This window comes from Chlorocebus sabaeus, chromosome X (genome assembly GCF_047675955.1).
Source record: "Chlorocebus sabaeus isolate Y175 chromosome X, mChlSab1.0.hap1, whole genome shotgun sequence".
NCBI classification, from domain to species: Eukaryota; Metazoa; Chordata; class Mammalia; order Primates; family Cercopithecidae; genus Chlorocebus; species Chlorocebus sabaeus.
The window spans coordinates 70,687,739-70,706,022 of record NC_132933.1 but is presented as its reverse complement, the minus strand read 5'-3'; the positions used below and the strand labels follow the sequence as shown (position 1 = coordinate 70,706,022).

General features: G+C 33.7%; 1 pseudogene; it reads left to right on the top strand.

The window, feature by feature from the left end:
* The first annotated feature begins 10,008 nt into the window (after window positions 1-10,008).
* Window positions 10,009-10,635, top strand: LOC103232268 (large ribosomal subunit protein uL22 pseudogene; annotated as a pseudogene).
* Window positions 10,636-18,284: the final 7,649 nt, after the last annotated feature.

The following is an 18,284-nucleotide window of genomic DNA, read 5'->3' as shown; positions in this document are numbered from 1 at the left end:
AGCTGTTTATGGTACTCAGTTATAATCCTTTTGGACTGTACAATTGGTAGTGATGCTAACTATTTTGCTCTAGATTTTAGTAATATTGCTTTTCTCTTTTATTTCCTGGACAGTCTATTAAAGTTTTGTTGCTTTATTAATTATTACTGAGAATAAAATTTTGGTTTTATTAATTTCCTTTATTGTTTTTCTAGTAGATATTTAATTTATTCTGACTATAGTCTTCATTGTTTTCTTCCTTCTGTTTGCTTTGGGTTTAGTATTTGTTTATTTTTCACTGTGTTTGAATGAAAATTATAGTTTATTATTTGATATCTGTCTTTATTGTTAGAGCAAGCTATAACTGTTTAAATGAATATGTTTGTTTTCCCTTAAGCACTACTTTAGCTGTATCCCATAAATTTTTAAAATTTTGTTTAGTTTTACTTACTTTTATTGCTACTTATTAGATATACGTATTTCAGGGGTACATGTGATAATTTTATGTATTCAATAAACAAATTAAAGTAATCAGGATAATTTGGATATCCATCAAATCAAATATTTATTTTTTCTTTAAGTTAGTAACATTTGAATGATTCTCTTTTAGCTATTTTGAAATCTGCAATCAATTAATTTTCACAATAGTCACTTTACCAATCTACCAAACATCAGGCCTTATTTCTTCCAGCTAACAACATATTTGTCCCCAGTAATTGACTTCTCTTCCCCTCCTCCACTTATACTTCCTGGTCTCTTATAAAACGTAGTCTCCTCTGGGCTGTCATGAGATTGACTTTTTAATGTTCCACATATGAAGGCCACTGAATATGAGATTTTTGTATTTCTGTACTTTGTTTCACTTAATGACCTCCAGTTTCATCCATGTTGTTTCAAGTCACAGAACTGTATTTCCTTTTATAGCTGAATAATATTACATTTTCTATATATGCCATATTTTCTATATTAACTTATCCACTGATACACATGTAGGTTGATTTCATATTTTGGCTATTGTCAGTAGTGCTGCAATAAATGTAGAAATGCAAATATATTTTGTATGTATTGATTCTCTTTCATTGGATCTATACTCAGGAGTAGAATTGCTGGAACATATGGTAGGTTTATTTTTACTTTTTTGAGACACCTGTACACTTTTTTCCATAGTGACTGTAATAATTTACATTCACACAAATAGTGTAGGAGAGTTCTCCTTTACCCACATACATGCCAGCAGCAGTTATTCCCTGTATTCTTGATAAAATTTATTCGAACTGGAGTGAGATGATACCTCACTGTGGTTTGATTTGCATTTTTCTGATGATTAGAGTTGTTGAACAGTTTTTCATATACCTGTCAGCCATATTTATGTATTCTTTTGAGACATGTTTATTCAGATTTTTTGCCCATTTTAAAATTGGATTATTTGATTTTTTTCTGTTAAGTTATTTGAGCACCTTATATATTCTGATTTTTAATCCTTTGTCAGTTGGATAGTTTGCAAATATGTTTTTTTCTCATTCTTTGTGTTTTTTCTTCACTTTCTTGATTGTTTTATTTGCCTTGCAGAAGGTTTTTAGACTGATATAACCCCACTTATCTATTTTTGCTTTGGCTACCTGTGCTTTTGAGGTCTTACACACAAAAATCTTTGGACAGAATAATGTTCTGCAACATTTTCCCCAAATTTTCTTCTAGTAGTTTCATAGTTTCAGTTATTAGATGTAGCTCTTTAATCCATTTTTATTTTTGTATATAGTGATAAATAATGATCTAGTTTCATTCTTCTGCATATGTTTATCCACTTTTTCTAGAAGCATCTATCAAATACACTGTTCTTTCCCCTTGTATGTTCCTGGTGCCTTTGCCAAAATGAATTGGCTATAAATGCGTAGATTTATACCTGTGATTTTTATTCTGTTCCATTGGTCTACATGTCTGTTTTAATGTCAGTACCATGCTGACTTTAAAGCTTTCCATTACAATTTTGAACAAGAAAATAATGCCCACTTTTACTAATTTTATTCATCACAATACTGGAAGTCCTAGCCAGAGCAATTAGTCATGAGGAAGAAATAAAGGGCATTCAAATGGGAAAGGAAGATGTCAAAATAGCCTTGTATGCACGTGATATAATCTTATATGTAGAAAATCCTGAACACTTCACCAAAAAACTGTTAAAACTGGTAAACAAATTCAACAAAGTTACACAATACAAAATGAACATACCAAAACCAGTAAAATTTATATATGTCAGCAGCAAGCAATCTGAAAAATAAATTAAAAAATAATCACACTTGCAGTAGCTACAAAGAATATATAATACCTGGGGTCAGTTTAACTAGAGGTGTGAAAGACCTATGCAAGGAAATCAATATAACATTGATGAAATAAATCAAAAAGGATTTCACAAAAATAGAAGAATATCCTTCACTCATGGATTAGAAAAATTAATTTTATTAAAATTATAATTCTACACAAAGCAATTATAGACTTAATGCAATCCTTATCAAAATACCAATGACATCCTTTAAATAAATAGAAAAAAAATCTAAAGTGTATATGGAACCACAAAAGATCTGAATAGTCAAAGCAATCCTGAGCAAAAATCTGGAAGGCATCATACCACCTGACATCAAAATATAATACAAAGCTACAGTAATTGTATGTTTCTGTATGTTGTGTCTACCTTTTAAATTGTTTCAATGTATTTTAAAATTTTTCTCATTTTTTTGACCCATTGGTTATTCAGAAGCATGTTGCTTATTTTCAATATGTTTGTGATTTTCCAAGGTGTTTGAGGCTGCGGTAAGATATGATTGCACCACTATACTAAAGATATGATTGCACCACTATACTAAAGCCCTGGTGACTGAGTGAGACCTTGTCACACACACACACACACACACACACACACACACACACCCAGCACCAAAACTTACCACAATTACCAGTGAATTTGAAATAGCCTGGAGCTCCTTCAATTTAGTAAAGAACATCTACAACAAAACAAACAACAAAAAAGCAAACAAAAATAAGTCTGGAATATCAAAAGATTTTTGTAGAAGGAAAGAAAAAGTTGATGGGCTCATATTACTTGATTTTAAGATTTACTGTAAAGCTACACTCTTCAAAGCAGCATGGTAGTAGATAAAGATAGACTAAAAGCTAAATTGAACAGAATGTTGTCCAAAATAGATCTATACAAATATGTTTATCTGAATTTAACAAGAGTACAAAACAAATTTAATAAAGAAGGATACATTTCTTGACAAACAGTTTTGGAACAACTGGACATTTATATGCAAAATAAAAAAAATTGATGAAAACCTCACACCTTATCAAAAATTAACTGATAATAGCTCATAGATCTACATATGAAACATAAGCCTACAAAACTGATACAAGAAAATATAGGCGCAAATATTTGTGACTCGAGGTTAAGAGTTCATAGGTAATAACAAAAATAGTGACTAAAGAAAAAACTGATAAATCTTCACACGACAAACATTAAAAATGTTTGCTCTATAAATACAACTGTGAAGTGAATGAAAAGACAAACAATAGACTGGGAGAAAATATTTATAAGACACTTATCCAGTAAAGTTTTAATACCTAGAAGAATAAAGAACTCTGAGAATAACAAGAAGCAAACAAACAAGACATAATCATAATATGGGTAAAAAGCTGAAGCAAACCTTCACATATTTGTACATCAAAGAAAAAAAAGGTGATTTATATATACATATATTTAAATAAGGATATTATACCATGAGGTAGTTATTTTCATCTTCCTATTTGCAGAATGGGCAACTGAGGCCCAGAGAGGAAAGTCATTTCTTTGGAGACAGCAAGATTCAATTTCAACTCTCTCTGACTATACCAAGCTAGACTGGCTCATTCTTTATCAATCCCATCACCATGCCCTTGCCGTGAGGAGCTCATTAAAAGTGAAGTTGACTTGGGTTAGATGTAAGTTGAAGTGAGGCAGGTCTGGCCAAGTAGGAACAGACTTCAGGCCTCTTTGAGAGAACTTAGTTTCTGCCTGCCCCTTGATGGAGATCAGAGATGCCTCTATAAATTGGATTTCGGTGATAGGTGTGAGGGAGACCTAACATCAGAGCTGAGATGAGGGTGGGTTAAAGAAGTGGAATTCTGAGGTGAGTGAGAGGGTAATAGAGGGAGAAAGGGGGTAGGACATTTTACAGGATAAATGAGTGGCAGAGGTTTTAGGAGTCTAGTTTGGGTGTCTGTGTTACAATGCACAAAAGGTAGAAAATTGGGACGGTCATAGCCCATAAATTGAGGAGCAGAGCTCTGTGTTCTAGTCTGTGATGATGATGGGACTGGAAAAGATTAAAATGCACATCTAATCTTCAATAATTTGCTTATAAAGTTCTGGCTCCAGTACCTAGCTCTCTAGATGGGAGAGCGCTTCAGAGTTAGATCAGGTTTTGGAGTATGGTGGAGTAGGGAGTGTAATGGATTATACAATGGCTATCATTGAAACAAGTAAATAAGAGGCAGGGGAATGCTTTGCATAGAGGAGAATCAGTCATTCTATAGAGTAAAGACAAGGAGAGATGAAGGGCTTACAGCTGTAAGTCAGAAATAGTGAAAATTTTAAATAAATTATAACAAATTAAAACAAACACAGAAAAATGAAGCCCACTAATGACTGAAATTTAAGATGTTATCCCATCCTATTGAATTTGTACTTTTAGCTGTAGTACAATTAGCATCCTTATATTACACAAAAATAGCAGTATATGTGAATATATTTATGTAAATTTATTGTTAATATTGAAACAAGGTATATACTTTATTGACATATGGTAATATCTGAAAATTTAGAAAAACTTTAGGTACCCTTCAGCTTTGCTTTTTAGCAAATGTTCTTATCCATTTTTATATATCCCCGACTATATTTGAAATAGGTTCATGATTTGTATTTCTTTGCCTTATCTTTCTTGCTAAAGAGTAACTTACTTAGGTGGCAGAGCATCACCCCTCTCTGATCCTCTTCAATGCCTCACATACACTGTGGACTGAATAAACATTTGTGAAATGTATGAATGACTGATGTATTGAATATGTGACCTCTCATTTCCTTTCATGTTGGAAGTACTCACCAACACATGGTATTTGATATATTGTTAAACATTTACTATTTTATTATATAACATGTTTAGATACATGATCTGTAATTTCCAAAGACACTAGCAGAAGCTGCTGCTTTGGGGTGATATGAGGTGGGGGGTGGTATCTTATAGGAGCCAAGAAAGATTTTAGTTCAGCTGAGCTCTCATCGTACTGTTTGATATGGACATTCAAACTATTTTACACTTGTATTTTATGACTCAGCTACTATTATATTTCATTTGAAAATTTTCTTCTATACATTTATGTGATTTTAACAGAAATGTGATGTTTTTTTACGTACACACTCACCTTTGGTGAGGGAGGAGTTTGAACTCTCCTTGATTCTAATTGTACACCCTTTTAATCTCCCACCTTAATCAGTGATTGCCCTCATCTTTATCATGCTTATCTAGGCTCAAATTTTTTATGACTGTATTCCTGTTAAAGTAGCATTCTCAGTGATCATTTTAACTTCATTTATTTACCTCCAACCCATCATAAATTGCATGCCAGTAGCAATTATTATTGTAAAGTATTTTTAACATATCCTGCTCAATTTCAGGTGTAATATTTGTTTCCATATAATTGTTTCCAAGGGCCAATGAATCTAATTTAACCTACAAAACAAGTATCTTAAGAAATCTCCCTAATATTCCTTTATCACACCTGAAATAATTACTTTCCATTCACAACTTAAGATTAACACCTTTTGGTGTTTCTTGGGCTTATTCAAACTCCCTTTCGTAAAAAGCACAGTGATAGATAGAGGAGGGAAATAAAGTTGTGAAGACCTTGTAGAGTTGTGGTAGCCACAGTACCACCTGGATCTACCTCAAATAAATACTTTACTGTACATATACAAGGAGTGAAGTTAGCTATCAACTTCAGCTTTCATCTCTGCTTTACAAACAAGTTTGTGTCCTTCCTAGACAGTCTCAGGCAATGACTGAGCATGACAGAAGTACCTAATTTGGAATTATCTAACAAATTATTTTGCTCTGAGTTTGCCTATTGGATTGATGAAGATGCCAACTCTGTATGATGATAGGATGATACTCCTGTCCAAACATATTCCTTCCCCTTTTTATTTCACAGGTGTCAGATGAGACTAAAGACTCCCTCCTCATTTTGTCTTTCATAAGCAGTGTGCCAAATAAAACTCTGACATTACTGGCTTCATGTCAACATCTACTTTCTTGAGGTTCCAATTGACACAGGATGCAAATAAAGATTTGATTATAAAAACAACGTGTGCTAAAGAAAGGAGAGTAAGAAGAGATTTTAGTCAAATCCAAGAGCCACACTGTTAAGTAATTGTCTTTTGAGGAAAATCATTTTGACTTGGGAACAATGAGAGATAATCTAAGATTCCAACAAAAAATGAGCCTCTGTTTATAGGGCCTGTAGTTGTTGATCAAGTTTAGTGTGAATGTGGGAGTTATTAGTATTATCTGTAACAGTAACAATTATTACTAAGAGAATGACTTATTAAAAAAATAAAAAGAACAATAAAATGTCGTGAATCTGATTATTTGTTTTTCTTTATCATTAATATAAGGAGTACTGGCAGTGAAAAGTTTCCAAGGCAAGTAAAAGTCCATACCTGGCTTAGGAAAATTTAAGAAGCCGGGAATATAATTATAGTAGAGAAAATATCAAAGTATGAGTCAGAAATCTTGTGTTACTACCTCCATATGGCATCTGGAACAAGTTAGCCTCTGTCAGCTTTGTTTCCTCATCTGCAAAATTATGCAACAATCTTGTATATATTAGGATAACATAAAATCAAATATATACACATATGTATAAATGTTTATATCATGGGATTGCTGTGATGATCAAATGAAATCATGAATATCAACATATTCTGCAAACCCTAAAGCAGTGATAGTATTATCTGACTGCTGCATGGGTTGTTCTTTTTGGTCATGATTATGTTCTATAAATCTGCCTTGTTCTTATAAATCTCTTAGCTATTTTCTTCTTATCTGAGTAGTAGTTTTAATTTATAGACTTTGTAAATTAAAACAAAGTATGACATTGAAGACAATCACTGCTTTGGAAACATTAAGGAGTTGAAAATATCATAGTTTTAAATGACTATTGGTGATATGTTAGTACATAGGCAGCTATTTACATACGTGCTTTGAAGGACACTAAAGAGCTTGCCCTTATGCTAACTATTTTCCACACTAGTTTGCTTCCTTTAAAATATTTTCATGTTTTAAACATTGAAACTCTATAAAATTGTAATTGTTCAATTACAATTATTTTACTTCCATCTATCACAGTACTATATAGTACTCAAATAAGTTTATCAAATTAGTAGAGATTGGTTCAGAAAGAAAGAGGACATAGAGCAGATGAAATTCGATTGAAGTGGGGCAATTGAAACAGTGAAATGTCCAGAATGCAAATTGTTTAGTAAAAAGAGAAAGCTTAGGTGACTGGACCATGAGAAGTCCTGGACAGCTGGAAAGCAGAATGAAAGTTTTAAGTTCTTGGTGGGTGGGTTGATGGGGATTGAGAAAAGGCATAAAGGAGCACTGAAGGAAGGGTTGTAAGCCACTGAAAACAAAAGTTTTCTATTCACAAATTTGCTCATGGTAAACCTGCTTCAGAAATCCCTGAAAGTAGACATTTGCATCAATAAGGCTTTTATTAGGCAGAGATGTTATATTCTGTGTTCAATCTATTGAGAAAATCCAGCAAGTTCTCTACCTACAAAGGTTCTTTAAATGTAGTGCTTTCCTGCTAGCCTAATCTGATCGTGCAACATTAGCTGGAAATTGCAAGGAGAAAAAGCTAATAAAACTACTCTTGTAAACCCAACAATACAGGATCCACTTAAGGTAGTGCTGATCTCATAACCTACAAATTTCCATTTCATTAGTCTACTAGGTAAAACAGTGCTAAAGTGCCCTTTCAGTGACACTGGAGCTGTGAGAGGTTTTCTGACTTGATTGCAGTCCTTTCTGTTAATTATTAGTAAAGAGATCTCCTCACAAAGGCTGTTGTCTAGCTTTCCAGGCTGAGGGGCTTAGGCAGTTTGGATCCAAGAGCCCTTACTCATTGGAACCACTTAATTCAAATATCTTCTTTCAAGGTTTTGAATTCTATTGTTGGTAGGTAGGAAGAGTCTCTGAGATCAATGTGGAAAAACTATCATTAACACAAGGGCATAGGATTTTTTTAGTTAAAGCTTGGGGATTCCATCTGGCTCACATCTGAGTGGGTATGTTTTTTAATCCTCCCTGTATCTTTCAACATCAGCTCAGTAATATATTTTCATTTATAATGATGTATTTCATCTATCACACATTTGTCCTTATTTTACTATACTGTTAGAATGATAGCTAAAGTAAAACTTTATACAATTTATTTTTATTCAACACAATTTAGAAGATGTAACGCACCTAGCTGAAAAATATAAATTTTTCCAACATATTTTCAGTTTGAGTGTGAGAAACTATCTTCCATGGGTCCATTCCCCCGCCGCCCCAGATATTATTCTTTTAATTCATATAAATTGCCACTAAGTGAACAGCGATATCTGGAGCTGTGGCTCAAACTCTGAATAGCTATGTTTTCCATAGTTTTATTTTATTTGAAAACCTTAACGAGTATGTCATTGCCAGTGGACAGTTTTCAAAACAAAATACACATATTTAGAGACCTAAATATGTATTTGCTGTTGGCAAATAATTTAATTTTACAAGGTGATTTTAGCTTCTTTATATGATGAGATGGAGGTTTACTATAAAACAATAGATGTCTTCTACATCTTAAAATTTTCATTTTTACCCAGGAATTTTGTTACTTTCTTTTTCAGCAAGGTAAACTTGTTCCTATTGGTCTGCTATTTTGCTTTATAGAGTAATTCTTTTTTCTTAGGTAAAAGTGACTTTTGAGAAAGGCACTCATGCCTCACTCTAAAGGGCTTCCTGTTGTCAGGAGACCTGCTAAAAGTGAAAAAAAAAAAACAAAAAACAAAAAACAAAAAACGCATCATTCAATTATTTTAGGCCCCATTGGAACTGGTGGAAAATTGATTTGCTTGATGCTAGAGTTAGATCTTTAGAAAACAATTTTTAAGAATAAAAAAAAAAAAAAAACAGGGTATACCCAATGTATCTTCTCTGAGAAACAGTAAGGTATAATTTATTTTTGGGCTTTCTACACACTCTTTAGTGAAATATCTCTTCATGACTCTTGCTTATTTTGTAATTGGATTGTTTGTTTTAAATTGTTGAGTTTTGAGGCTTTTTAAATACTCTAGATAATCATTCTTTGTTGGATATGTGATTTCCAAATATTTTCTCCCAGTTTGTATCTTGTCTTTTCATCCTCTTCATAAAGTCTTTTACAGAACAAGTGTTTTTAATTTTTATGGGATAAAATATAACTTTTATTAATAGGATTTTACTTTTGGTATTAAGTCAAAGAACTATTCTCCTAAGCATTAAAAATTTCAGTTTACCTCATTTTTTTCAAAATAAGTTTTATAGTATTATATTCATGTGTGATCTATTTTTAGTTCTTTTTGGTTAAAAATGTGAGACTTAGGTCAAAGTTTATGACTTTTTGTTTGTTTGTTTGTTTTGCCTATGGATGGCCAACTGCTTCAGTCCCATTTGTTGAAAAGTCTACTGTTTCTCCATTGTGTTGATTCTAAACCATTGCCACAAATCAGTTCAGAATATTTCTACTAATCTATTTCTGGGTTTTTTACTCTGTTCCATTGATATCTCTGTTTCATTGATTTTTATGACTATTTCTCCACCAATATTGCACTATCTTAATTAGCCTGACTATATAGAAGTACTTGCTGTCTAGTGGAGTGATTCTTCTGACTATATTGTTCTTTTTAAAAATGTTTTTGGCGCTCTTTCCCTAAGCGGCCTGAGGTAATCTGTGAAAATGGTTCACTATTCACTTGACCCGGAGAACCCCACGAAATCATGCAAATCAAGAGGTTCCAATCTTCGTGTTCACTTTAAGAACACTCGTGAAACTGTCCAGGCCATCAAGGGTATGCATATTCGAAAAGCCACGAAGTATCTGAAAGATGTCACTTTACAGAAACAGTGCGTACCATTCCGACGTTACAATGGTGGAGTTGGCAGGTGTGCCCAGGCCAGGCAATGGGGCTGGACACAAGGTCGGTGGCCCAAAAAGAGTGCTGAATTTTTGTTGCACATGCTTAAAAATGCAGAGAGTAATGCTGAACTTAAGGGTTTAGATGTAGATTCTCTGGTCATCGAGCATATCCAAGTGAACAAAGCACCTAAGATGCGCAGGGACCTACAGAGCTCATGGTCAGATTAACCCATACATGAGCTCTCCCTGCCACATTGAGATGATCCTTACTGAAAAGGAACAGATTGTTCCTAAATCAGAAGAGGAGGTTGCCCAGAAGAAAAAGATATCCCAGAAGAAACTGAAGAAACAAAAACTTATGGCACGGGAGTAAATTCAGCATTAAAATAAATGTAATTAAAAGGGAAAAAAAAATGTTTTGGCTATTCTAGTGCCTAAAACTTTTCTTATAAATGTTAGAAGTTTGTCTATGTCTACAAAAGTCTTTGCTAGTTTTGATGAGAATTTAATTAAGCCTGTGAATCAATTTGAGAAGAATTGGCATGATATATTATATGAATGGTACTCTATTGTGTATTAGTACCACACTTTCTTTACCCATTCATTTGTTGATGGCCACTTAGGTTGCTCCTGAATCTTGGCTGTTGTGAAGAGCAGTGCAACAAACATGAGAGTGCAGACATCTCTTTGATATACTGATTTCCTTTCTTTTGGGTATATACCCAGCAGTGAGATTACTGAATCACATAGTAACTCAATTTTTAGTTTTTTGAGGAACCTCGCAACTATTCTCCATAGAGGTTGTACTAATTCACATTTGCATCAACAGTGTATGAGGGTTCCCTTTTTCTCCATATCCTTGCCAGAATTTCTTATTGCCTGTCTTTTGGATATAAGCCATTTTAAACGAGATGATATCGCACTGTAGTTTTGATTTGCATTTATCTGATGGTGAGCGACTTTAATCACTTTTTCATGTGCCTGTTTATCTTCTTTTGAGAAATACCTATTCAGATATTTTGTTCATTTTTAATTACATTATTAGATTTATTTCCATAGATTTGTTTGAGCTTCTTATATACTCTGGTCATTAGTCCTTTGTCAGATAGGTAATTTGCATTTTTTTTTCAAATTCTGTTGGTTTTTTCTTCATTTTGTTGATTGCTTCATTTGCTGTGCAGAAGCTTTCTAACTTCATGTGATTCCAGTTATCTTTTTTTTTTTTTTTTTTTTGATTGCCTGTGCTTGTGGAGTAATACTCAAGAAACTTTTACCCAGACCGATTCTTAGAGAGTTTGTCCCATGATTTCTTTTAATAGTTTCACAGTTTGACATCTTATATTTAAGTCTTTAATTCATTTTGACTTGATTTTTGTATATGGCAAAGGATAAGGGTCTAATTTCATAAATCTGCATATGGATATTCAGTTTTCCCAGAACCACTGATTGAAAAGATTGTCTTTTTCCCAGTGTGTGTTCTTGACACCTTTTTTGAAAATAAGTTCACTCTAGGTGTGTGAACTTGTTTCTGGGCTTTCTATTTTGTTTAACTGGCCTATGCGTCTGTATTTTATGCCAGTACTGTGCTGTTTTTGTTGTTGTTGTTGTTGTTGTTTGTTTGTTTTCCTATAGATCTGTGGTATAATTTGAAGTCAGGTAATGTAATTCTGCCCATTTTGTTCTCTTTGATTAAGATACCCTTGGCTACTGTGGGTCTGTTGTGGTGCCATATAAATTTTAGGATTGTTTTTCTATTTCTGTGAGAAACATCATTTGTATTTTGATGGGGATTGCATTGAGTCTTTAGATTGCTTCCAATCTGTGAACATGGAATATCTTTACAGTTTTTTATGAGCTCTCTTCAAATTATATTATCAATGTTTTATAGTTTTTATTGTAGATATATTTCACTCTCTTGGTTAAGATATTTCCTAGGTATTTTACTTTATTTGTGACTATTGTAAATGAGATTACTTTTTTAATTTGTTTCTCAGATTGTTTGCTGTTGACAGAAGCACTGATGATTTTTGTATGTTGCTATTTTATACTGTAACTTCACTGAATTTGTTTATGAGTTCTAATAGTTTTTTGTGGAGTCTTTAGTTTTTTTCAAATATAAGATTATATCATCTGAAAACAAGAAAAATTTCACTTATTTGTTCCAATTTGGATGCCCAATGTTACTTTCTTTTGCTTAATTGTTCTAGCTAGGACTTGCAGTACTATGTTGGATAACAGTAGTGAAAGTAGGAATTCTTGGCGAGTTCCAGATCTTAGAGTAAAAGCTGTCAGTTTATTCCCACTTAGCATCATACTAGCTGTGGCTCTGTCATATATGGCTTTTATTATGTTGAGGTATATTTCTTTTATGCCCAGAATTTTTTTTAGAGTTTTTTCATGAAGTGATGTTAAATTTTATCAAATACTTTTACAGCATCATTGAAATGATCACATAGGTTTTGTCCTTAATTCTGCTGGTATTAAGTATCGCATTGATTGATTTGCATATGCCCAACCATCCTTGCATCACAGGTATAAATCTCATTTGGTCATGATCAATAATCTTTTTAATTTGTTTTTTTGAATTTGGTTTGCTACTATTTTGTTGAGGACTTTTGCATCAATATTAATCAGGGAGAGGATTTTTGCATCAATATTAATCAGGTATATTGGCCTGTAACTTTTTTGATGTGTTTTTGTCTGATTTTGTTATCAAGATAATACTGGCTTAATGGAATAGGTTTTGAAATACTCCCTCCTCTTCTACTTTTCAGAATAGTTTTAGTAGGATTGGTATTTTCTCTTCTTTAAAAATTTGGTGTAATTCAGTAGTGAAGCCATCAGGTCCCAGACTTCATTTTGCTGGGGCACTTTCAATTACATCTTAGATCTGTTTACTTATTCTTGATCTGTTCAAGTTTTGGATTTCTTCATGGTTCAAACTTGGTAGGTTATATTTGTCTAAAAATTTATCCATTTCCTCTAGATTTTACAACTTATTGGCATATAGTTGCTCATAGTAACCACTAATGATCCTTTGAATTTCTCTAGTATCAGTTGTAATATCTCCTTTCTTGTTTCTGATTTTATTTACTTGGATCTCCTCCCCTATTGTCTTCATTAGTCTAGCTAAGGGTTTGTCAATTTTGTTTTCAAAACACCAACTTTATGCCTAATTAACCTTTTGTATTTTTTTCTTCATTTCAAATATATTTATTTCTGCTCTGATCTTTGTTATTTACTTTATTCTACTAATTCTGGGTTAGTTTTGCTCTTGCTTTTCTAGTTCTTTAAGATTTATCATTAAGTTGTTTATTTATAGTTTTCCTTCTTTCTTGATGTAGGTTCTTATAGCAATATATTTTTCTGTTAATCTGCCTTTACTGTATTCCATAAACTTTAGTATATTGTGATTCTATTATCATTTGTTTCAAGAACTTTTTCAATTTCATTTTTACTTTCTTAGTTGACCCGCAGTTCACTGAAGGGCACATTGTTTAATTTCCATGTGTTTGTATAGTTACCAAAATTTTTCCTGTTATTGATTTACAGTTTTATTCCACAGTGATCAGAGAAGATGCTTGATATTATCTTAATTTTTTAATATCTTAAGACTTGTCTGTGACCAAACATGTGGTCTATCATTGAGAATGATCCACGTAATGAGAAGAATGTATATTCTGCAGCAATTGGATTACATGTTCTATAAATGTTTATTAGATCAATTTGTTCTATAGTTCAGGTTAAGTCAAATGTTTCTTTGTTGAGTTTCTGTCTCAAAGATCTGTTCAATGCTGATAGGGGGTTGTTGACATCTCCAGCTATTATTGAACTAACATCTCTCTCTCTCTTTAGCTCTAATAATACTTGCTTTAAAATAAACTAGAAAATCTGGAAGAAATGGATAAATTTCTAGACACACACATCCTCTCAAGACAAAACCAGGAAGAAATCAAATCCCTGAATAGATGAATAACAAGTTCTGAAATAGAGGCAATAATTAATAGCCTACCAACCCAAAGAAGCCCAGGACCAGATGGATTTGCAGCCAAATTCTACCAGGGGTACAAAGAGGATCTGGTACCATTCATTCAAAGAATTTAAAAGGAGGAACTCCTACCTGACTCATTTTATGAGTCCAGCATCATCCTGATACCAAAACCCGGCAGAGACACAACAACAAAAGAAAACTTCCGGCCAATATTTCTGATGATCATTGATGAGAAAATCCTCAATAGAATACTGGCAAATCAAATCCTGCAGCACATCAGAAAGCTTATCCATCACAATCAAGTCAGCTTCATCCTGGGGTGCAAAGCTGTTTCAACATACACAATTCAATAAACATAATATGTCACATAAGTAGAAAAAAAATGACAAAAACCACACGATTATCTCAATAGATGCAGAAAAGGCTTTTGATAAAACTCAACATCCCTTCATGTTAAAATATCTCCATAAACTAGGTATTGGTTGAACATATCTCTAAATTATAAGAGCTATTTATAACAAACCCATGGGCAATATCATACTGAATGTGCAAAAGCTGGAAGCATTCCCTTTGAAAACTGGCATAAGACAAGGATACCCTCTCTCACCACTCCTATTAACATAGCATTGGAAGTTCTGGCCAGTGGAATCAGGCAAGAGAAGGAAATAAAGTGTATTCAGATAGGAAGAGAGAAAGTCAAATTGTCTCTGTTTGCAGATGAGATGATTTTATATTTAGAAAACCCCATCATCTCAGCCTAAAAACTCCTTAAGCTGATTAACAACTTCGGCAAAGTCTCAGGATACAAAATCAATGTGCAAAAAGCACAAGCATTCCTATACACCAATGATAGACAAGAAAAGAGCCAAATCATGAATTAACTTCCATTCACAATTGCTACAAAGAGAATAAACTGCCTAGGAATACAATTTACAAGAGATATGAAGGACTTCTTCGAGGTAAACTACAAACCACTGTGCAAGGAAATAAGAGAGGACACAAACAAATGAAAAAACATTCCATGCTCATGGATAAGAATCAATATTGTGAAAATGGCCTTACCACCTGAAGTAATTTATAGATTAAATACTATTGCCATCAAACTACCATTGATATTCTTCACAGATTTAGAATAAACTACTTTAAATTCCATATAGAACAAAAAAGAGCGCATAGAGCCAAGACAATCCTAAGCAACAAGAACAAAGTTGGAGGCATCACACTACCTGAATTCAAACTATACTACAGTGCTACAGTAACCAAAACAGCATGATGCTGGTACCAAAACAGACATATAGACGAATGGAACAGAACAGAAAACTCGGGAATGACACCACACATCTACAACCATGTGATCTTCAACAAACCTGACAAAAACAAGAAAAGGAGAAAGGATTTCCTATTTAATAAATGGTGCTGAGAAAACTGGCTAGCTATATGGAGAAAACTGAAACTGTACCCCTTCATTACAACCTATACCAAAATTAACTTAAGATGGATTAAAGACTTAAATGTAAAACCCAAAACCATAAGAACCTTAAAAGAAAACGTAGGCAATACCATTCTGGACATAGGCATGGGCAAAGACTTCATGACAAAAACACCAAAAGCAATTTCAACAAAAGCCAAAATTGACAGATGGGATCTAACTGAACTAAAGAGCTTCTGCAAAACAAAAGAAACAATCATCAGAGTGAACAGGCAACTTACAAAATGGGAGAAAATTTTTGCAATCTACTCATGCGACAAAGGACTAATTTCCAGAATCTACAAGGATCTTAAAGAAATTTACAAGACAAAAAAAAAAAATCCCATTAAAAAGTGGGCAAATAATATGAACAGACACTTCTCAAAAGAAGACATTTATGTGGCCAACTAACATTTTTAAAAAAGCTCATCACCACTGATTATTAGAGAAATGCAAATCAAAACCACAGTGAGATACCATCTTATGCCAGTCAAATGATGTATATTAAGGTTAAGAAACAATAGATGCTGGTGATGCTGTGGAGAAACAGGAACACTTTTACACTGTTGGTGGGAATGTAAATTAGTTCAACTATTGTGGAAGACAGTGTGAAAATTTGTCAAGGATCTAGAACCCAAAATATCATTTGACCCAGCAATCCCATTATTGGGTACATATCCAAATGAATATAAATCATTCTGCTATGAAGACACATGCACATGTATGTTTATTGCAGCACTGCTTACAATAGCAAAGGCATGGAACCAACCCAAATGTCCATCGATCATAGACTAGGTAAAGAAAATGTACATATACACCATGGAATTCTATGCAGCTATTAAAAAGATGAGATAATGTACTTTGTAGAGACATGGATGAAGTTGGAAGCCATCATCCTTAGCAAACTAACACAGGAACAGAAAACTAAACACCACATATTCTCACTCATAGGTGGGAGTTGAACAATGAGAACATATGGACATAGGGAGGAGAATAGCACACACTGAGGCCTGTTGGGGAGTTGAGGGGTAAGGGGTGGGAGAGCATTAGGACAAATACCTAATGGATGTGGGACTTAAAACCTAAGTGATAGGTTGATAGGTGCAGCAAACCACCATGGCACAAGTATACCTATGTAACACACCTGCATATATATATATATATGCACACACACACACACACACACACACATAGTTACTCTAATTAACTCTTTCATAGATATGCTATTCTAGAGTACTATTTTTTCCTTAGGATTTTAAATATGTCATGCCACTCTCTCCTGACCTGTATGGTTTCCACTCAAATGTCTGCTGCCAGGCGTATTGGAGCTCCATTGTATGTTGTTTTTCTTGCTGATTTTAGGATTTTTTTAATCCTTGATTTTTTAGTGTTTGACTATTAAATTTCTTGAGGGAGTTTTATTTGGGTTAAATTTGCTCAGTGTTCTATAACCTCCTCATACTGGAATATTGGTAGCATTCTCTAAGTTTGAGAAGTTGTTTATTATTATCTTTTTGAATAAACTTTCTACTCCTATCTCTCTACCTCCTCTTTAAGGCCAATAACTCTTAGATTTGCCCTTTTGAGGCTATTTCCTAGAACGTGTAGGCATCCTTCATTGTTTTGTTTTTCTTTTGCCCTATCTAACTGCATCTTTCCAAATAGACTGTCTTCAAACTAACTAATTCTTTCCTCTGCTTGATCAATTCTGCTATTAAAAGACTGATGCATTCTTCAATATGTCAATTGCATTTCTCAACTCCGGAATTTCTGCTTGATTCTTTATAATATTTCTATCTTTGTTAAATTTATCTGATGGAATTCTGAATTCCTTTTCTGTGTTGTCTTGAATTTCTTTGAGTTTCCTCAAAATAGTTATTTTGAATTCTCTGTCTGATAGGTCACATATCTGTTTCTCCAGGACTTTTCCCTGGTTTGGTGAGGCTCTGTTTTCCTGGATAGTGTTTATGCTTGTAGATGTTCATCGATATTTGGGCATTGAAGAGTTACATATTTATTGTATTATTTGCAATCTGGATTTTTTGGTGCCCGTACTTTTTGAGAAGACTTTCTGAGTAGTTGAAAGTACTTGGACCCCAAGCCCAATAACACTATGGTTTTGATAGACTTGTAGAGGTACTGCCTTTGTTGTCTTTAATATGATATGGAAGAATTCTCTAGATTACCAAGCAGAGACTTTTGATCCTTCCAATTACTTTCTCCAAAAGAAATGGATTTTTTTTTCTCTGTGTTGAGCCACATAGAACTGAGAATGTGGTGATGCAAGCACCCCTGTGGTTACCACCACTAGCACTTTGCTGAGTCAGACCTGAAACCAGAATAGCACTGGGTCTTGCCTAAGGCCTGCTATAACCACTAGTTGGCTATCAGCTATGTTCACTCAAGGTCCTAGGACCCTACAGTCTTCAGGTGGTGAAGCCAGCCAAGTTTGTGTCCTTACTTTCAGGAAAAAAGGAGTTTCCACAAACCTGGGAAGGTCCAGAGATGCTGTCTGGGAACCAGGGGTTGTAGTCAAAAGCCTTAGAAATTTGTCCAACGTTGTACTCCATAAGAGCTAAGCTGGCACTTGAATCACAAGACAAA